The sequence below is a fragment of the Drosophila suzukii genome, chromosome 2R (genome assembly GCF_043229965.1).
Source record: "Drosophila suzukii chromosome 2R, CBGP_Dsuzu_IsoJpt1.0, whole genome shotgun sequence".
NCBI classification, from domain to species: Eukaryota; Metazoa; Arthropoda; class Insecta; order Diptera; family Drosophilidae; genus Drosophila; species Drosophila suzukii.
In genome coordinates, this window is record NC_092081.1 from 5,597,326 (window position 1) to 5,620,762 (window position 23,437).

Consider the following 23,437-nt stretch of genomic DNA (forward strand, 5'->3'; position numbering starts at 1 on the left):
AAACAGCAAATGTGCAGTCACAATGACAACATCAGCTCTCAAGGGAGAGTCCTTCGACTTGGGTGCCTTTCTCCTTCTTGCCGTCACTTTTTGTTCCTTCGACAAGTTTTGTGCTGACGACGCCCATGCGGCGTATACGTAACATAATGTGCTTGCTGGCCATTAACGATTGCTGCTGCCACGGAATTACCTAGGAAAATTCGTGACCTCAGCCAAAGCCACCCGCCCACTTTAATGCCATGCCCCCCTAGAGTCCCCAATCGCCAATTCTTAGTCACTTTAATCAAGTGCACGTTGAGGAGCTCAACTTGGCCGGGTCGCTTTATCAGGCCATGTTGTGTGCATGTTTATGGCCAGAATGGAATGGTGGGGCGAATCGCCGAAACAAAAGGCTAAAAGGGAGCCAGAAACAGGAGACAGCTTTGCATGCCTTTTCGCCTGGGCTTAGCCCGATGTCAGCCAAAGTTTCATATGTCATAATTTTATCAGCCAACTCTGTACGTACATATATGCTTGCAGGCAGCCCTAAAGTGGAAACATTGCGATGCCATTCATGACACGCAGGCATTAAAGCCTGCCACAGACAACTCAGGTGAGAGGGGAAAACTTAAGGTTGAGATTAGTCTCAGGAGCCGAACAGGGAAATACTCTGGCATTAATAGTCAGGCCGAGCAGGCAGATTGAAAATGCACAGAAAATAAAACATTTCAATATATAATGCCTAATCTCTAAATACTCGTATGTATTTTCAACGAAAAATATGATTATATTTTTCTTTAGAGCCTAATAGACCATGTCATCAAAAAACCTTAGAAACATTTTTATGACTAAAATATTGGAAGCGTATTTTAATATCTATCACAAAACATAAAAATATGAGATATATTCATGTATTTTTAATATTACTTGCTTTGGACTAACACCCAATAAAAAACTAACGAATTTTTAAATATTCCCAAAATTTAATATTATCCTAAATATATATGGGCTACAACTATATTGGATTTCTTCTAATTAAGAATTTCCTAACATCACTAAATATAAAATTATAAGAGATATTAATTTACTTCTTATTTATTCTTGTTTGATTCAGTTTAAAACCTCATAAAAACCGAGGAAACCGAGAATTTTCTAGGACCTCTAAATATAATATTATGCAACATATATATTTTAAAGAGCTTTAACTTAATTTAAATTTATTGAACTACACAGAGAAGTATCCAAGAACATTGTTCTTGAATTGAGAACATTCGTTCTTAAAAACCGTGTAGGTACATTTTGGTATGAGAAGAGAAAAGTTATATTGAGTTTATTTAACAACTTTTTGAGAAGTATACACTAAGGACGGAACTAATAATTTATTTGAACATACAATGTACTTAAATACAGCCAATTCAACTTGGTTCGAGTAAAATAAAAGCATTTTCAACTTAAAAATGTCGTTCTATTTTTAAGAACAATTTCAACTCAGATGAGAACGTCAGAACTTTCTCTGTGTAGTTAAAACTTTAAGCACATTGTACCATTCTACTGATTTTCCAATATATGTTTTAAAGATATATTACACTATTGAGATACCCCCTTGTAGGGTAGAGTGACAGGCGGCAAAGTCAACTCGCCTCAACCTCAAGTCAAGTCGAGTCACAGGCAGGTGCACACATGGGTGCGAGTGCCGGGCATGCTAACAGGTACATTTGCTGTTGACTTTGATTATGGCCAAGGGATTCGGGTGGCGGGGAGGGGTGAGCGGGCACTGTGACTGGCTTTAAGGGTTCTGGCATTTTATTAACTATTAGCTTCAAGCGCCCAGAACCCTCCGATTCCCTCTGGCAACACGCAAACTGGCAACACATTTCTTCAATTTGAGCGCAAAGTGCAAAAGCAACAGCTATAAGAACTATGAAAAATATTATGTTATTTTTAACACACTGAAAGCGTGTGGAAAAGCTATTTTTAGACGAATCGCCACGCCACTGAAAAAGTGGAAAAAGTGGTTAAGGATGAAGCAGCAGCAGCAGCAGCAAAAGCGGCAATGCCACAATTTGCGGCAACTTGAACACAACCGCATCGGCAAGACTTTGGCTTTCTCGTATTTTTCTTCGCATTTTCCGCTGCTACCCCATTTCTGCGCTCCATGATTTACAATAAATATGGCCAATAAATTGCGCTTTTTAAGTGTGTCCCTGCCCGGATCGCACAGCTTAGAGAATGAAAATTGCAATTTCATAGAACAAAATGCTGTATATACTTAACATATGATTTGGTTGCAGAGCGAAAGCAAACATGATATTATTTTTTGGCTGAAATTGAAAATAAACTTAAGCTCGGCAAACACAGCCGCAAACACGTTGCACAAACAGTGAAGCGCCAGCAGCAGCAACAACTTGTGACAAATGCAACCAAAAATAAAAAACAGCGAAAAAGGCAAACAAAAAAACTTCAACCGCAAATGCATTTCGTTGAAGTTTTTAGTGCTGCGGGGGCTGTGGGTGCTGGGTGGAAAATCTAAATCGAAGTGTGGCAAGTTGGGAAAACAACAGAAGCACGCAGAAAAAGGCAGAAACTAGACTGTTATTTTAGGAAATATTTAAGTTTTATAAAAATTGAAAAAAAAGAATAGTACAAACTAAAAATTAAAATAAAGCCTGTCTGCTTGTACTGCTTTATTATAATAATTCAGAAAACACATAAAACTAGTTCTTATATTTTTACTGTGCACCGGGAGCCGTCGCGCTTAACGCATATTAAAACAAACACAGATACACAGGCGAATGCAATTTCATCGATGGATTAGAAAGGTGTGGGGGATTTGGGGTCTGAACGAAAGACATTGATTTGTTTCCCTCTCAAAGTTCGACTTCCAGTCTCTCCGGGGCAGACAACTCACGTAATGCCAAGTTAGAGGTGCAAAAAACACATACCCACAGCAAAAAAATACACACTGAGATTTGAGTGCCAGAAACTTTTGAATGGAATTTACGACTCTGCATATTAAATCATTTGGAACACAGCGAGTAAAAATAAAAGAAGTACTGGCTGGAGAATGTAAAATTTATGGGGAGATAGGGCAGACAGCAACAACAATTGCAAATAAAATATTCATCGAATGGCGAAAACAAAATAAAATGCAGGGAAAGACAAACAAGGGAAGTAAAGTGAATCGCTGCCTTTTTTACAAATGCCTCCCACATTCTACTATAAAAAAGTTTGGGGTTTCACTTCAAATGTAGTGGTAGATACTTCTTATTCTTCTATAGCATTACTAAACCCAGGTAGTTGAATTAGAGAAGTGTGATACCTACTGGCATTTATGAACAGCTCTTTCTTTTAGTTATTATTAATGATAATTTACCAAGTATATACTGCAGAATATTATTTAAAATCTAAAGGTAACCAAATTGCGGTTATAACTCGCTTAAAGGAATTTCAGGACAAGCTATTTATATGAAAAATGCTGATGAGCCCACAAGGAATTTGCACCCATAAATTGTTTTAATTAATCTCAGGCGAAAGCAACCTTCATTAAGGCTCGAGTTTCCCCACCTTAAACCCTGCGAACCCTCCGCTCATCCTATCCTTTCACTTAAACCCTCTTCAGGAATCGGTGGGCCCACTCCATCATTATCGCCCGGCACTTCCGCAGACGCCTTCGAGCCATTTTTCATTGTAATCCAAAACCAAACTCGCTGCTGCGGCTGCCACTTCGATGTGACAGTAAATGTTACTGGCACCGCGGCAAGGCCGCAAGTCAGCCGAAAAAGAGAAGTAAAAAAGGTTTTTCACACTTAATTGGTAGCTCAGCAAAGTACAAACATTCACGCTCCCAAATATCTGCTTATAGACCGAGTTACCCAACCCGCAGCAGTGATAAATTAATGAATATGAACTGCAACCGAGTGGGAGAGAACCGAAATTGCCCAACAACTGCTGGTTATGAAAACTCGTTTTTACTCCCAAATGTGTAGCGCATAGATACGAAACACGTAGCAAAAAATACAAAACCGAAACAAAAAATATTTCAGTAATTTAAAACGGAATATTTAAGCCAAGTGACGTTCACGTTTAGCTGGATTTTTTATTCGTAAAATATGTGAAAACAAAATCAAGTTGCGGCAGGTCAGTTGATTTGGTTGGCTTCGGGTGTTGAAAGTCGAACTCAGTTGGGAATGCCAACTGTCGACAAATAAATAAAATAAAATGAGATGTGTAATTTATGCACGAGTTTATGCGAATTGAATGTGGGCCTAATCGATTCGAAATGAGTGGTAAAGGCTTGTTAACTGATCTGTCAAACAGTGAGTTATGTGAGCGCGAGTAAACCTCATTTTTGGATTACTTTCCAAAGTAGCTTACCAATCAGCAAAGATACTTTGATGGGAGTGAAGAAAAGCTCATCTAATCTAATCAAAAAATCGAATTTAATCTGAAAGATTAAGCAAATTTAATTCAGACAAGTTGAGGATATGAAGACCACAAAGTCAAATATTCTGATTTCATGACGCCAAGTATGTATATTAACCTAAACGAACTGGTTTGTCATTAGCTTAAATGTCATCATAATTAATCTGATTTCAAAGCTCTTGTTTCACTCAGCTTATCTCATCCCAATCTCTCCAAATAGCTTTGACAATTCAACTAGAATTTCCACTTAATCCTAAGGGTCAATGGCTGTCAACACTTTCCTCCTTCTTCTAATCCCGATATCCCTTTCCCTATTTGTATCTCTGTATCTATGCTCCTTCTGCGCCACCCAAACAGATGGACGGCAAATTGCATAATGGCATTTAAATGGCCCAGACGCATAAATGTCACAAAATGCTACAAATTGCCTTACCAAATGAACATCAATAAAAGCACTTTATGTCGCAAGTCACTTACAGACACAAATGCAGATGTCAGATACACAGATACAAAGATACACACACTCGCCCAGGCGGCAGCAGCGATAAGTAGCTGATGAGGGGAGTTGGCTCCGAGCTGGTCAACAAACATGGCCAACATGTCTATTCAGCAGAATGAAAAAATACCTCCAAGGGGAGTCAGGAATCAGGAATCGGGTTCGGGAGTTAGGAGTCGGAATAGGAATCGAGGCTGGGCAAATGGAAATGCGAACAAACCTGGACTGCAAAGTCCTAACACAACCCGACGAATCGAGGCGAAACGAATCGAAACTCAATCAATGATCAATGAAAGGGCTGTCAGGGGCCAAGGGGGCGGCCCGGGGGCGGCGGAGCGGCTGCCTCTTGGCGGCATTTAACATTTCCGTTGTTCGGTCTTTGGGGAGGCCCCGAGCCAAACGAACAGAACAAAACCAATGAAGAGCTGCACTGGGAAAAACAATTGGTACTAAGTCCCCTTAATATATTAAATTCTTTAAGAATTTTCTCGGGTTGTGCCCTATAAGTTTTCTAAGTTTTGTTTGTAAAACTTAGAATATGTTTTTGTTTTTACGTTTAACTAAAAACCTAAGCATATATTTTTTGGTGATAATTTGATAAAAGTTAGACAGAACAGATAAATATTTTAATAGATTTGAAAAATATGATATATTGGTAAAAGTAACACCTTTTTAATTTTATATAATATTATTTTTTAAGGAAGTAGAAATTATTTAATTTTTTTGTATTTTACAGTTTAACTGCTTTCATTTAATTTCATAAAAGTTAGACAGAAAATATAAATATTTTAATATAAATTATTATTTTTTTTTATTTTACAGTTTAATGGCTTTCATTAAATTTGATAAAAGTTACACAGAAAATATAAATATTTTAATAGATTTGAAAAATATTATATATTGGTAAAAGTAACACCCTTTTAATTTTATATAATATTCTTGTTTAAGGAAGTAAAAATTATTTAATTTTTTTGTGTTATACTGTATAATGACTTTCATATAAGAATTATTTAAAATATTATTTTATATTACTTTTTAAAATTTTGTTCTGCACAACATTGAAATGAAATTTTCCCAGTTCAGGTAAAATGTTTCTCCCAGTGTAGCTGTTAGCCTGCGGAAGCTGACGAGCAACGGATGTCACTTGCCACTTCGCCCCGCCCCGCCCCTCCCTGCCCCCACCCTTGATTAATTCAGTTTTGTTTCAGCTGCATTGCTGCAATGGCAAATATTTTTATTGCTCTCGAATGCTCTTGCTGCTCGACACGAACTAATCGCTTTGGCAAATGCAAATTTGCATTTTATGCGAACGACTGGCGGGGATTCAGAGAGGGGGAAGCTCTCTGTTGGCTTTTATAAATGGCCATATCCATGGCTGATTAGCTCCATCTGGTCACTCGATTATGAGGCAGTGGTGGCCGTGGCCGGTGCATCGGTGGCTGCCACCGTATCCTGCCACATACATATGTAATTAAATGGATCGCCTTTGCACCCCGCCCCTCTGCCGCCGCTCTCCTCCTGGCCGATTGCCAACTTCCTGCCCGCAGTCATATGGCTTACAAATTATGAGCCAGCTGCCAAACTGACAAACGGGCCAAGAGCCCCAGCATTCCGCCGATCGATTCCCATGGGATGCGTTTCGTTTTGTCTCGTATCATCTGGTTGGACCTCCGAGGAGAGGAGGTTTTTTTCGGGGAGTTCGACTGGTCCATTGGGGAGCAATTTGTTGTGGCGACAGAAAAATATTTGCAAATTAAGCCGCTTGGGAGCTGATCTAACAACAACGTCAGCCAAAGCATGCTCTCAAATGACAAATAGTGATTAAATCTCATTTACGTTGAGTGCTCGGATTTGGCCGAAACATTTCCGATTTATATTCAAGCGCTTTTACGGTCGGACCAATTTGGGAAATGGTTTTGGCCGGCTTAGCTTTGAATTTCATGCGCAACGCCAGCTAATTTAATTAAAATATGTTTAATTCGGTTCATGTGTTTGATCACTCATTAGTGGTATTTATCAAAAATAATTAACATAACTACCATTAGCTGTTGTAACTTATTTGTATGTCAAGATCATAAGGTTAGCTACAACATTTCCGAATGCTTTTGAATAGATTTTCCAGATGGTGGGTTTGAATGCCACTCTCACTTTTAATAATATACTATTTTTCTGCATCACACATGTAGATATTGCATGTCCAGTCCAGCTGTTGCTTCCATAAAATTTCAGATATACTTTCGTGAAATCAAAACTGTCAAGCTGCAGAAATACATCCGCTTACAACACCCCTTTGTAGGGGAATCAATTTCGCTCGAGGAATTCTCCACAGAAATGCTTTTTCAATTGAACTCGCACACGTGACAGCGAATGTGAAAAATATTGGGGACCAGCAGGCGAACATGAAATTTTCATCAGCGCCAGATGACAGCTGCTCTTCTGGGGTTAAGCTGATTTGCTCGGGGTAAAAAAGTATATTTATCTGGCAGATATGCGGCTGCTCTTGAACTTGGCCAAGGAGATGGAGACGGAGATGGAGCAGCCACATATGCGAATTTCAGCCATGTTGACAGCGCGAATATCTCTCTTCGCCTCGCGAAATCCTCTCTTTGACCTTAAACTTCAACTTGAAGTTCGGGTTGGGGAAACCGAGAAAAATGAGAAAACAGAGGAAAAGGCAACTGAAAGACCGAAGACAAGGCACGCAAGCCGGGCCAAAAGCAAATAGCCGCCAGCTCCAGCGAAGCTTGATGCGATCGTTGGCTGCCTCGCCAAACGACATGAGCAATTAAAAATTTGCTAAATTAATTTTTTCCCTCCTTCCCTTGGTCTTTTCGGTCTCGGCTCTTTCTTTTTGCAACTTTAAATAATTTTTCATTCGTTGCGCTCTCCCGCATTTCGGTGTAATTCATTAGGATGACTGCCCTGGGCTGCCCTTTTCTGGTTTATCCCATCTTTATTGCTACACTTGACATTTTGTCAGCAGTTGTGGAATATTTAATTTCATTTCGGTTTTATTAAATGCGGGCTCGACTCTTTCGGCAAAAGGGGAAGGGGAGAGAGCTGCCTGCAGCCGCTTCTAAGTTGACATTTATTTGTGCATATTGCGTATACGCCATGCATGCCAGCAGAACATGAAATGGCATGGAACAGCGTACAGCATGGCGGTTAGCCAAGTTTGTGACAAGTTCTGGCAACCGACCACGCCCCCTTTCGCCCCTCTGCCTTTTACCAAACATGTGTGCAAATGTTTGGTGTTTATCTTCATTTTGGACTTCTGGCTAAGGGGCTTTTCCAGCAGCCAAAGTTTTCAGTCGGACTTTGCTCGCAGATTGGATTGGACAGCATTGGAGCGGCTCTACAGAGTGCACAGATTCAATTACAGCCCTGTCGAATGTGTAATTAATTTAAGAAAATTATAATCTACTTCTAGCCTGCCGAAAATGGAAATGCTAATGACCAGGAAATGGCCAAAAGATGGAGCAGATGCAAATTGAGTTGGTCTCATTCACTCGATTAGCCTGAATGAAATTAAAGCAAGGTTAACAAAAATGGTCATTTATGGATGATATTACAAATAATTCTGGCACTTCAAACATATAACCATCCATTCTTTAATTAAAATATATACCCAAAAATTAGTGAAAGCTTGCACTTTTGCACTTACTGGCATCCTGTTAATTGAAATTAATTCAAGGAAGCCATAAATCTTACCAGGACTGACTTTAACAAGAGGGAATTTCTAATGACCGGGAAATGACACAAACAACAAATTAAATAAGTTCACTCGATTAGCAATTAGAACCCGGGGAAACCAAAGACACGAACTGGCAGGGCTAAGAACTTGGGAACTCGAAGCTGTGAGCTATGGGAAACCTGACAGCACGATTTGGCTAAGGCAAAAGGGCCAAGCTCGGGAATTATGGGCCATATTTTGTGGCTGCAGCTGCAATTGCCCGCTAACAGTTAACAGTTGGCGGATTTCGGATTTCAGATTTCGGCGGATTCAGATGGCGGATTGCGGCTCGTTGACAGTTGGCCCGGTCAAATCGAAGCCGATTTCTAGCCCCGAGCGGCGGTCGCATTCCTTGGAGAACAATAACAAACCCCATGAAAATTGTGGGCATCGATCACGATCTGACAGACTGACAGACAAACTGACTGACTGGCATCACCCGCGGCCCGTTTATGAAGGGAAAAATCCGATTTCTGATTGCGCCCCAACCTTTGGCTAAGGTCGCCGGCTTAGGGCAACCGCAAAATTTGCTGCAAATGGAAATCCCCCGAAATCCTCTTTCTCTCACTGCCAGTGGCGCAATTAAAACTTGTTGAATTGTTTGAAAATTAATTCAGCTTATGCGGCGCACAATTGACAATAATTTCTAGCAGTAGCGGCGGCCAAACAAACAGGCAACTGCCAACAAACAACGGACAATTGCCACATGCAAGCCGAAAAGTTGAGTCACTTTTAAACCGATTATCAGCCCGAAACAAAAATGCTTTCAAGCCCAAACCCAGCCCGGCCAGGCTGGCCTGGTCTAGGCCGGACCGGGCCACAATTAAACAATTGCAGCGGCAACAAACAAATTTATGAGCAACTCACTTCTTTTATTCTCGGTTTCCTCTTATGGCCAGATAAGCGTAAAGTTGCCATATGGAGAGGCCACAATGCAGCCAACAATTAAGTTCGGTTTTGTGTGCGGGACAGTTTTGTGTCTGGCCAGCCGCACAACATGTCAAATGTCATTTGTCTGGCAATCACGATCCAAACATATTAGATAACTCCGAATTGCAGAATCGGTGGGGCTGAGGGGCCGATCTAATGATTGCCCGACAGCCAGCTGGCGCAGCTTTCGGTGCTTTATTTCTTTTAAATCGAAATCAAACAGTCTAATGACACGAATCAATTAAAGACTTATGCAAATCTGATGAGTGGTTCGATTGGAGAAAGAGGAAATATGCAAGTAGTTGAGATAATAAATGTAATGAAGAGGTTGGGAGCTAAGTAGTTTCTTGGCAGACACATAATGTTTAAACTTTAAGAGGATAACAACTATCAGTAGTGTAATAAAAATAATGAGACTTGTTAAGGTATTTTATTAGATATAAACTTACTCTTACTGAAATAAGTTTAAGATTGTATATTAATACATACAAATTTTTGAATTAATATATACACTGGTCGGCATAAGTATTTTGACAAAACAAAAGTTAGGTATACTCAAAATTTAAACTTACTTCTTTTCAATAAATACTGAATGGGTTAAGAAATGTATCATTCAAACGGCATTTAAATTACCTTTCCATTGATGCCAAAAGCTTGCAAGAAGTAAGTTCAAATTATGAGTATATTTAACTTTTGTTTTGTCAGAATACTTATGCCGACCAGTGATATAAATACATATTTTTCGTAATTGTACAATTTTTTTAACTGAGCATACTACATGAAAAAGTTAATTTTCTTTTAAGGCTGGTATCTTTAAAATATTCATGTAATGTTTTAACTGTGTTGGTGTCTTTAACCGTAAAAAATGTTGTCAAAATTGAAATAAGTAAATTCCTGAAAAGCCTAGAGGTACTACGTAAAAATGTTAATGTTTAGGGGACTAAAAAAATTGTTTTAAAGTTTTTTTTTTGCCTAAAAGTTGATATTTAGGTTTTTTATTTATTTTAGACGTTTAGTTAAGGTTTTTAGAGTCATAAAAATCCAATATCTTAGATTATTCGTCTCATTTATATCTCAATTGGAGCGAATACAAATTGTTGTTAAATTCTGATAAGTTAAAAGATAGTAATTGTTTTATTTTATTTTTAAAGGAACCCCGATATTAAGTTTTTTTTTTTATGCTCAGCAAAGGAACTCTTAAAATCTTGAGCCTTAATTTATTTCATTTATTTGTTTAAACAGTATTAAATGGTTAAAGCTCCGACCGTGTTGAAAGCCAGTAAATAAACTGGGAGATTTCTTTCCGCTGACGTTGAACATTCCCACCTGCTGAATCGCATGCAAATATTCGCGTATCTTCTGACATTGATGAGCTCCATCATCAAACGCTTCCCCCTTTCAGTGGCCACTCAAAGGCCCCGGGGCATTGCACTTCCTGCCCCTTAACCCATTACTTTGTCTCCCTTAACCCTTCACACTGCTGCAGCAATTGCTGACAAATCATTTGGCATTTGACTACGCTGCGCTGCATTTTTTTCCCAACCGCATTTTTTGTTAGTTTGGCATTTTTACGCTGCGGTTGCCATTTTGGCATGTGCCAAGCAGCCTTTTTTGAGCCCCATATGTCTGGCTTGCCAACTGTCTGGCCATCTGTCTATCGATTGTTGTTGCACTGCGATGTCGCAACAAAGTGCCGGCTGTAGGGTGGAAAAGTTTACCTGTCGGTCCTGTATCGGGGTATTTGTCACTTTTTTGGGCCAATTTGACTGCGCATTGTTGGTGTCGCTGCCAATGCAGTTGGCCATTTTTCACACATATCGATAATATTTTTTCTTTGCCGGTCCCCTTTGTCAGTCTGTGGGCGCGTGCCCCAAATTGCACGGCCGTGTCCGGTGCAAAAAATTAAGAGCAACAAGAACCAAACATGCATGAACTGGATTTATGCAGAAAAATGCTGGCCCACAAAAACAAGGCACATTTTTTCATATTCCTTTGTCTGCTTTTGGACTCGGCTAATGAAATTATTTACTTAAAGTCAGTGTACCTTTCTAGCAGTTTTAAATTCGCTTACGAAAATTAAATTCTACTTTTTCCAGCTGTTGCTGCCTGTGAAAAAAAAAGACATTTTGCCACATTGTTCAATTAAACAAAAAAGTAAGGTGGAAAAGCCATCAGTGAACAGCAGGATAATTGAATTTGTTAAAACTTCTATGGACCAAAAGTGCACTGGCTGATGGAAATGTGCAAAATTTGCCCTCGGGGGCTTGTCTAAAAGCCATTTTCTGTGTTTACATTGTCAGCTGCAGTTTTGGGCATTGCGAACTGAAATAATCGAAAAACCGCCACGATTTGTGCCTAAATTATGAATTTCAAATATTACCAAATAATCTCTGTGAATTTCTGCATTTTACTAAAGAAATTCAAAATTGAGTGGTTTGTGGAAAGGGAAAATTATGTAAAATGTGCAAAAAATCATCAATTCGTGCCCGAGTCATTCAAGTTCCCCCCTCGAAAATAGTTTTTGTAGTCGATGATGCTTTCAGCACTCCCCCCATTCAATTTTTTCCACCTCAAACTCAGCATTTTCCCCTAAGTTGTTTGCCTTTGTCCGTTCATTCTGGTTTTTTGCCCAGACTGTCACCGATTGGTTTTTTGTTTTCATGACTTCATTATTGTATTTTTCCCGAACAGCGAATTTCATAACTTGAAAACCAATTGCGGTAAGTTCGAAACTTTCAACCGAAACTTGGCAAATTTTAAAATAATTGTCACAAAATCAAAGTTTTCCGCATCATTAACCAAGGAAATTAAAGTTGTAGTCAACAGTTTTTATAGCAAATTAGGGAAAACCATGTTGTATTAAAAGTTACAGAAGTGAAGAACGTCTGAATCTCATTGAATTTTAGTTCAATTAAATGAAAGTGTTATCTTGATTTATATAAAGTGCTTTTATCTCTTCCTGGAATTCGTTGTTTTCCCAGTTCTTTCCTATCTCCAGAATCCAGTATTTATTCTTTCTTGGCAATTTCTGGGCCATAATTGATTTGCTGAAATCTCGATATGGCAACTGGTAATTGAATATAATTTGCGGGCATCGATTGCACTGACCTGAATTTAATTCCCCACCGAATACCTTAATTTGTGGCTGCTGTCTCCCGGCTTAACCTTTTTTATTATTCTGTTCCTAAGATTTTCTCGGAGTTATTTCCTGGCGGAGGTAGAAATTCATTATCATTGCCGTGGGCCACTCGAAAAGGGGGAAGTCGGAGAAGAACTTCACGATCTGGCCGGCAACAACGGGCAGAGCAGCAACAACAACGACATACTTGCCACATGCAACATGTTATTTAAGCGTAAATCATTTCTCAACGTTGGTCCAAGAAGAGCTGGCTGGCTGACTGGCTGGCAAGTTGCGACTTGGAATTGGAATTTCGATTTTTCACAAGTTCACATGTTGCTCCCCGCGATTTCCATGGCCGTGGTAAATGCACTGGAGCGCGGAGACGACGATGATGAAGCCGCCAACGCCGCCAACTACAATACACAACTATGTACCATGTACATCCCAGACAGCAGAAGAGGCAGCATTTTCCATTTTCATTTTCACACGCGGTCATTAGAGTTGAACCCACTTAAGAAGAGAGTGAGACTAGCGCTGGAACTCCTCTTGGCTCATTTTTCACACACCAACAACAATGGCAAAAATGAAAATAATGAAAACAACAACAGCGACCAGAAAACATCTTAAAAAAGAACTCCTTTTGAAGCTCAGCAATTGCTGGAGAAATAAATTAAATTTAACTTGCATTTTTCCCGCTGCCGCGAAGGGCCAAAGTTGTTCTCATTCTCCCACTTGGCATTGCATGTACGAGTATCTTACAGATACTTGGCTTGGTTCTGCCCTGGGTTCTGCAGCTCCGCTCCAGCGCGTTCTGCCATATGCAAATTAAAATTAAAAGCCTTTTTGTACTGCTTAACTCTATTTCTGCCTGCCGTCCATCCCAGCAGCCACTCGAGGAGGATCTGGAGTTGGTCATGGACTTGGACTTGGTCTTGCACTTGGACTGGGTCTTGGTCTTCGTCTTCCAGTTGCTCTTCGACTTGCCTTGGACTTGCGGACTTGGTATTGGACTTGGCTTGAGGTCTGCGGCTGGTCTCGTCTCTTGCCTATGACTTTACAATTTGTTTGGCCTGCTGCGGCCGCCGATAGGCCCTCTGAAGTGTGAAACATGGCTTTGCACAAATGTACAGCGAGAGAAATGTGGGAATAATATTTCTCATTGCCCTCAAAACTTTGTGTTGTAACCAAGTACTAGCAAAAATTTTAATTTTGTTAGTAGAAAAAATTGAATTTCATTACAGATATGTATGAAAACCATACTTTAGACATGAAAAAATTCCAAAAAAATATTAACTACATTTTTAAGAAATAAGGGTTGCCTTTTTACAATAACTCTACATCAAAATCTGTTTCTTTTTTAACGTAGTGTCTTTTAAAAGTGCATCTCAAAAGATGGACAAATATACTTCTTACAATCGGTTGAGTTAATTATTAAACTTAATAAATTAAACCATTCCAATACCTTTAAAAATCAAGAGTTCAGTATTATAGATAAACAAAATTTTGATTTAACTAAAACCATTGAAGTGCTATTATTATACAAAAAGAAAAAAAAACAAATGTTATATTCTAAGTAACATTATTCACGATCAGGATATTTTATTCCACGAATCCAGGAACATCATTTGATCTCATTTCTTTCCCATAAGTTAGTTACTTAATCTTGTTAATAAATCTTATTTATTGATCATCTCTGCTGTTTTCTTCCCGTGTAACCACACAAATGAAGATTCAGACACACAGATACAACTCAGCACAAAATGACTGCGGACGAGGCTTCGTCTTCGTCTTGGCTTGTCATTCCAGCCCTCCCCCGCCTCCCTCTTACCAACAATAACACCAAAAACAACAATATCAAAAACAAAAACAACAATAACTATAACAACAACAAATTCCGCTGGCCAACTCTGACTTCATTGGTTTGTCTTGGCGCTCTGAACTGCGCTGAACTTCTTGAAGCGGAAGTTCAAGGCGTTCACTCAATTGTATCGTGTAATGAAATGTTTTATAACACCACAGCAGACACCAAAACACCAGCCGGCTCTTTTGGCCGGTCTCTGATCTTGGCCTTCTTGAGACTTGAGACTTGGGATTCTATCAATACAGCATTTCATTTCTCTGTGGGTCATTGGCTTCTGCCATTCGCCCTTAATCGTCAGCGATTTGATGCCTCATTAGCATTAATATATGTAATATTTATGCAAATATTTACTCACACATCCAGCACTACACGCAACTTCTGTTTCTGCTGGCTCGTTCACATCATTTGTCATAGGAAAACCAATCAGTTTATAGCAGCTAATTATGCACCAATAATTAAACTGAAGCAGCAAATCCCAGGGAATCAAATAAGAATGCTCCAGGCGAAGACTGGGATACTCTATTTAATCTTGGTAGAAGGTAGTTCAATCCGATTATAATTATAGTAACCAAATAAAAATATCATTGTTAAATGTTTTACATTTTATAACAGTTCCGTGTTGACCCTATACTAATTTTAAGCTTATCTGTGAGAGGGGAGTCTTATGAAATGGTATTTTATAAGATCACGGTATCCTAGAGGTGTTTATATTGAGAATGGATCATTTTAAATTAATTATTATCTCTAGAACCCCTTCAAAGTTTTGTGTGGAAGGCAAAGCCCTGATCCTAGCTTATGTACCCTCAGAAGAACACTCTGCCAAGAAGAAATCTCCTATATCGCTGGAGTTGAAGTGACAGCCCGCTCCAGTAAAGCTGACTTAACTCTCCCAAGGTTGTAGACCTTCGCAGCGCGAATACCAGAAAAAGAACCAGAAAAGAACAGCGCGAGGGGGAGTTCGAGGGAGGGACTTCGGGGGATATGGAGGAGTAGGAAGAACAAAAACGAAATGATAAAGTATTCCAAAGGCCAGGGCAGACACACACAAAAATTGACGTAACTTATTCGCATTTATATCACTCCTCTCATCGGGAGAACCTCCGATACAATGCCGCCGAGGCATCGGACATGGCCAAAGATTCAGATACAGATACCATCATCAGTGTCGGCTCACGCAACCACCATAAACAACAACTACGGGCTGGCGCGTCAAAATTAATACGTTTTTAAATGCCAAAGCCACGCAGCTTCCTGTAGAGAAAGAGGAAGACAGAGAGCGGGAGAGACCGGGGCCCCATAACCCATACTCCATAGCCCACACCCCACAACCCAGAGCTCAAAGATCCAAAGATCTTCAAGTCCCCAGTAGAGTTGGCCCAGCTACGAAGATCCCAAAGTCTTACGCACATGCGTGTAATTGTTTTTATTCTGCCCGACTCCGGTTTCTGAAGACCATCATATTTTGGAGGAGGACGATCGAAGAGTTACGCAGAGAAGTAAATAAAAATATTTTAGTCGAAGGTGTGTTTTAGTTTAAAAAAATATGTATTAAGTTTATTCCTCTTTATTACGTGGATTTTTGTTGATACTAAAATATAATTGTTGAATATCTATAATAAATAACTTTTAAAATCATATTTGAATTTAGTCCTAATAGTTTTATAAAATTCAAAGATCTTTTAATAGTAAATATCGTATATTTTACCACTTTTTAATAAGCTGTTTAAAGATGTATACAATAAACTTTTTAAAGTTATCAAGTAATATATTATAATATTCATTTAAATCATTGCAAATAAAGTTTTCACAAGCTACAAGCCTTGATACAAATTTCCTGTTTAACGTACCAATACTTTAACATTCTTTAAGGATGTCATTAGTAACCTCCCTGTTTTAATAACTTTATAAGTGGTATTCACTCCATAAACTCTTCAGTACACCCTCGTAAATTAATGATGACTCGACCAGAGAACCCAAACCGAACCCTTTACGGAAAAGAAAAACCGAAATGTAAATTGAATTTTAAAAGGCAATTTAACGTGCGCGTTGGCCGACTGTGGCCATAATTAAAAATTATCTTCAATTTAACACTCGACAGGGCAGAAATGCTTCAATTCCTGATCTACGCAATTTATTCATTATTTTTTTCCTGTCATTGTTGTGCTTTAAATGGTATACATTCTTTGTAACCAACCGGAGCCCGAAAGCAAATATGAGTTATGTATAGCATTTGGAATTATGGCAATCCGATTCCCGTGTTGATTTATTGGCATTTGAGATAAGCGAGCAAATTGCATTAAAATTAATGCCAAATTAATTAGCTGCAAGTGGATAAGAAGGGAGAGGAAGGGGCGGTTCGGTTTTACTGAAATTTCATTCAGAGCATTCCGCCCACAACTGCTGCATTTAGTGGATTTTAATTGCATTTCTGTTCCGGCATTCAAGTGGAAAATATTTTTGGTCCAGCTGAGTCGAATCTCAATTGGGGATTACCGCAGGATTACGGTGGAGGAAAAGGCATTTTTAGAAAAGAATAGAAGAAAAGTTGTGCTTGCAAAATGTTTTAGCACTTATTCAATTTCCAAATTCATAGAAACTTTGTATTAAATTATACGGAAATATATTGTTTGTCTGGTGTGAATTTTATAAGCCCTCGTACGTTGTTTCTCCACGACAGCCAATCGAAAAATGCATTTTAATCTCGTCTCTCAATTATAACTTTGTTTTGCTATGCGAACAGTTTCCAATTTACATAAATCAAGTTGATTCGACCTAAGCCAACCAATGCCCACGTGCATCATTTGTGCACATATTTTCATCTATGCATTCATTGGTACAGTGCGTTTCGATGCAGTAAGGTGGTGGGAGGAAAATTCCGAAATTGTTCGCATTTATAGATATTTTTAAATTTAGTTATACACTTATCAGGAAATTGGTTTGTTTTGATGCAGATAAGGAATTTTGAGGTTTTTCCTAACTGAACTAAGCACCCTCCAATCGACTTTCATTTATGTTCCGCACTCGCCGTGCCGCATCGACAGCTGGCGATAAATGTTGTGAATAAAATTTTACGCCTTTTTTATGATTAATTCGCTGTCATTTAATTGCCACAAAATGCGACAAAAACAGATAAAATGCCAACAAAAATTGTCAAACAAAAATATTGTTCGAAGCTACATTTGCATATTTGGCAAAAACTTTGCCCAATTGGCTTTTGAATATTCGAGAGTTGGCCAAAACATAAAAACGATAAAACCGCAGTCACAGAAATAATAATAATAAAGAGTGGAGCGAGTTTATGCAAATGCTACACGCGTTTGTTGATATTTGTTTGGGGAGTTTCGGGGGCGCGCCTTCAAAGTGGGTTTAAAACGGCCAGCATCATCATTTAGTTAGTGAAGTCGTAAAATCCCCAGACTTTAATTGATTTATACCACTCGAGCATGCCGGGCACGTTCCGTCGGGCTGCCATGTCGTATGGGTAATATTTACCGAGCTGCAGGTGAGTGAGTGTGAGGGTGTAAATATAAACGATTAAATAATTGAAAGATGCTGATTAGATGGCATTACACCCGAGATATGTGCGTTTAGCTGGTGGGGAACCCATGGGGAAGCAAATGAGATGCAAAACAATCCAATTTAATTGCAAATTTAAATTGAAATTTTGCCAAATTTGCTAAAAGGCCCCCAGAGAATAACAGTGGGAGTAAAATACTGTAATTAATCGCAGTTCAGAGATAATTATCTTGTTATTAGTATAATAATACGGCCTGAAACTCACTTTGCTTGTTTCCTTGTTTTCCTCACTTTGAAATTGTCTCTCTCTCAATCTGTTGTGACTGTTTCCACTTGATGAACGTAAATTGTAATTAATAATGCAAACTATCGACACAAAAACGAAACCGGCTTCAAAGTAAAAGACACGAATATTCAATAAAACACATCAATATTTATAAGCGAAATTTCCATATTTTCGGTTACACACTTTCATTCAAAAAACACATTCACAAATTTATGGAAATTATAAACCAATTTAAATGGTTTCGATTGGAAATTAAATCCTTGTATGTGGAAAATACTGCAAAAATAAGAAAAATAAATAAAGATTAAATTAAGAGTTGTAAATTAGATGAAGTACGATAAATTATTAAAGGAAATGACAAATTTGATAACAAGGTTCAAAGTGGATAAAAAGAAAATTAGTATAATAAAATCCTAGCAACAAAAAAAGGTTTAACTTGCGTAAAAAACAAACATTAATTACAAGAAACAGGAAGAACTATGCAAATAACTATAACGTAATAAAATGAATAATATACGATCAAGTCTAAATTACTTAGAAACCTGAATCTTATAAATTATGAAAAAATCTGCCGGCAAGCAAATGTCTGCAAATTTTCCTTTCTACTTGGCCAACTCCGCGCCCCTTCTGGCCCCCCATTTTGGCTGGATTCCGGGGGGATTAAGCCTTATCTAGGGCTAGAGAGAGTGTGCAGGGGGACAGTGGCTACTAAAACTGTCTCAAGTTAATCGCTTTTATTTATTTTCGCCCTGTGCCGAGCGAAAAAAGCCAAACTCACGCACACACACCCAGCGACTGGGGAACCTTAACTGCAACCGGTTTTTCCACTCGCACACACAGGGACTTTTTCTTCTCAATTTTTTTTTTGCTTTTTTGCGCGCTTTTAGCTATTTTCTTCTTTTTAATATAAACTTTTTTCGTTTGTTTGCTGTTGAAGAATTTATGAAAATCATAAAACAAAAGCGAATTTCATTCCACATGTGCATCGGTGTGTGTGTGCCTAGTCTGGGCTTAGTGCGGTGCGTGTGTGTTGGTGAGCGCTTAGGTTGCAGTTGCAACAGATAGACACCACAAGCGCAAGTACAAGCTTTCATGTCTAGCCAGGTAGCTGGGTAGCTGGGTAGCTGCTCTTGGCCAGGTTAACACGCCAGGCCTGGCGACGTCATAAAGTCAGCTGCCGCTTCTGTTTTCTTTTGTTGTGACTTGCAGCCAGCCTTTTGTTGCCAGTTGTTGCTGCCGCCGCTGCTGCTGCTGCTGCTGCTAGATGTTGCTGCTGCAGCAGCAACTATTCGGTTGACAGAGGCTGCCAGCCAGCTTTCAAGGCTGTTTAGAAGGCAGCCACAGCCACACTCACACACACACTCGGCTTCGGCCACACTGGCTTTAATTTCTCCAGTCATTAGGTTCTTTGATTTTGAGTTCCTCAAAATCTCCCACTTAATATATGTACTATATTTCGAAAACAGGCTACCGTTTATAATCAATTCAGCCAGTTTGTTTTGCTTTCTGTTGCTGGGTTCAAATTACCGTTTTCAATGTGCGGGAGTAAAACGTGTTTTGATTTCTTGCTGCTTCTTTGGGTTTTCAGTTTTCTAAAGCGCGGACACGAACTGAGAGATTCGAATTGGGAAGACCAACACGCAGAGAAACGCAGTGTCGCAGGCGACTTTTTCGACTTTTTCGTTTCGAAGCCAAAGCTCAACTGAAATGCCAAACAAAACGCTCGCCACTGAAGCGCTGTTGGCCAACAAGAAGAGGAAGAGCTGGCCACGAACTGGTTTTCGTGCATCGCCGGCATGGCCCGAAGTCGAAGGCTTCGGCTTATAGAGGCCCTCTGCCCCGTTTTCCCCCCAGCTGTTGCTCTTCCGAGCCCCATTTAGTAGTAGAAAATAGTAGTAGATTTGGTAACAAACGCCAAAAGTGGCCAAGAGCCAAACAAATCCAAGGCAATTCATTTGTGGCCACAGCCAAACAAATGAAGGCAATTAGCTCCGAAAACTCCGAATTCTTTTTTAAATCCCTTCAAGTGACTTGGCCTTTTTGAAGCCTCTCTTTGGCTTTCGGCCCGCTCTCTTAGCTGAAAAACTCGCCGCTCTTCGGCGGAAGTAAAACTGCATTAGCCGGTTTGTTTACCTTTTTTACGTGTCATACTGTTATACCGGCAAAACAGCTGGCTGCCAAGCACTTGGCTAACACACACACACCCGGCCAACTTCCGTGGTCGATTGTGTGTTGTTTTTCACCAGTTAGTGGGTGGTTGCCATGGCGTGTTGATAAATAAGCAAATAAATAAATAAACAGTTTCAAGTGTCTGCCCAAATTGAGTCGAATTTTCACTCTTCACGACTGCTGTGGCTGGCGGGGAAATAAATCGAAATACTTTTCCCCGATTGATGGCTTCATCAAGTGCAATTGCAACAATTAGCTAAAGTTTCGGCACTTGGCTTGATTGGTTCCCGAGCATTTAAAAGTATATTGGCTTACTATTTGTCAAAGAATTCGAATTGCAGTGACATTTATAGGTCGAACAATGTTAAGACTATTATTTTCTGGATAGTGATAATTAGTTCTGTAAAAAGTATTCTGTAAAGGTGCCTTAAAGTAAAACGATAGATCTTATGAATAATTAATATTACAAATTCAACGTACCTATTGGCGCTAAAAATTTAAAAATTATTAAAAAATAAAATAATAATAAAAAAAATTGTAAGCATTTCAGTAGTAAATAAATAGATAGTTAAAAGTATTCAGTTCCGTTAATAATATATATTATTATAATTGTCTTTGCTTATGCTAAAAGTACAATTTTAGGTATTTTAGGCTGTTATAGAAATGTTATAACATTAGTTATAGAAATATTATTCCATTTGGCTTAATCAAACAACTATGGTAAGGATTTATTCGCTTAGAGTTTGGAGTTCGTTAATACTATATATTTTCAATATTCCTTGGTAATGATAAAAATATATAAATTCGGGTAGTGTGGTTGGGATGGCTTTTATGTAAACGGTGCGTAAACAAAAATAATTCCATTGGGATTAATCAACAACTATGGTATATATTTAGGTTAAATCGTTTATTGAGTTTGGAGTTCTTTAATAATATATACTTACAATGTTCTTTGCCAATGATAAAATTATAATTTCTGTTAGTGTGGTGGTAATGGCTATTGTAAAAACGGTGCGTAAACAAAAATAATTCCACTGGGATTAATCAACAACTATGGTATGTAATTGGGTTAAACTGCTTATTGACGGTAAATAGCTTTGTTAATTCGACGTCCCTGGGCGAAGTACTCCAGCGGGAGCTTAGCTAAATATATGGGTTACGTAATGTGTCTTATCTTGAGTAAACTCACATAAAATCGATTCAGCCAAACACATTTAATTGAATCGCTTAAGCCAAGACAAGCGTTGGCCTGACCCAGTGGAATTGTGGCAGATAAACATATCTCCCCTTGCTTTCAAATCGCTGGCCTCAATTATTTTCACAAATTGTAATTACTTCATCGAAACAATTGAATTGTTTTCCGGCTACTGTTGGCCCCTTCCTCGCCCACTTAAAGTTCCACACCCAAAAATAAAAATGGTATTGAACACGGTTCGATTGTGAACCTTTTTCTTAGCCATTTTGGTGGTTTCATAACTTTATTAATTCATTTGTGCATTGTTTCCTTTGATGGCTTTTCCCCTGTTGTTTACGGGTGGCAATTCAAGCGCGACAAAAGACAAGAAGCCGAAGCCAAACGGCGGCTACCAACCGCGGGATTCAAGTCGGGCCAAAGAAATTCCAATTAATGAAAATGGGAACAGCCCGGGGGAATCAAAGGGGAGCGAAACAGGCAATAAAATTATGCAAACAGCAGGTGTTGGCCATTAGCTGTTCAGCTTTTCCAGTGCTTTGCTGCAGTCGCCAATTTGGGTCATTAGCAGGTGTTGTCATCTCTACCAATTTCCTTTTTTATGGCCAAGTCCCCTCGTCTTGCCGGCAAAACCACAAACTTCGCCTCGAGCTGTGCGCAACCAATCAAAGTTATTAAAACAAAAGAGGGGCATAAGAATTTCGTATGAATATTTTCTAGGGAGTGGAACACGGGGGCCATTCGAAGTGTAGAAAATTTAATTAACTGCTAAATTAAATACACTTTTCGGCATGCTTTTCGGGTTGTTCCAGCCTTGTTCTTCTGGTTATTTTTCTGGCTTTTTGTTCTCTGTGGTTCCCCAAAGAGTGGCGAACTCCGAACCAGAACGGGCCAAAACCACTCAACAACCACGACCACCACCCGCAATGGAGCGTCCAGTTTTGGGTGGTTCTTATTGTTGATGTTGCTGCCGTTGCTGTTGCTGCTGCTTCTGTTGCTGCTGTTGCTGTTGCTGTTGCCGCAGTGCGTCGGAAGTTGTCGCCGGCAATCAACAAACCATAACGCACAACAAACAACGGTACTCCAGCCGCCGAGCCCAACTGCCAGCGAAACATTTAACGCCGCTCTGCCCCGCCTTTGGCTTCTCTTTCCCCCTTTCGGATTGCATATTCGGACAGAAAGAGAGGTGAATAAAAGAAATTCATTAAAAATTTCTTTACCTCAGCGCTCGACAAATTAGCCCAAGCTTGATAAGTGGCTGAAAGGAAAATAGAATAAGAAAATAATTAAAGCCACAAATAGGTGCTGAGCCACACAAATTGTTCTAAATGCATAAATTAAAATTTTAAATGTATATCAGTAGGAGATAAAGAAAAGAACAATACATTAATTTACGCTAAAGATATTGCCTATTAGTCACAAGTTAGCTTTATTATATAATAGCTAACAGAAAGATGCGGGTATCTATATTAAAGCAAAAAAATGTATTATGAAAATACTTTACTTGCTTTTTAATTTTATAAATTCAAAATTTGAAAATATTACTAACAAGAAATAATGTTAGCTTCGACAAGACGATGTTAATAGGATATCAAGTTAAAGGATACAAAAAATTTTTTGTAACTAACTCGTAATTCTCATATTTTAAAATATATTATAGCTAAGAGGGCAATAGAAATCGATAAAGAAAATTCAGTTCCCGTTAGTTTTTTGATTGTTTCTAGGACAGCTA

General features: G+C 38.9%; 1 protein-coding gene across 1 annotated transcript in view; it reads right to left on the reverse strand.

The window, feature by feature from the left end:
- LOC108018094 (uncharacterized) overlaps window positions 1-20,051 on the reverse strand; it is an 89,802-nt gene extending 69,751 nt beyond the window's left edge. Inside the window, exons 1-2 of the mRNA XM_017085499.4 lie at window positions 19,872-20,051; window positions 18,324-18,620 (exon numbers count right to left, since the gene is read on the reverse strand). The gene's annotated coding sequence lies outside the window, so the exon portion shown is untranslated. The remainder of the gene's footprint in view (window positions 1-18,323; window positions 18,621-19,871) is intronic.
- Between the last annotated feature and the right edge of the window lie 3,386 nt (window positions 20,052-23,437).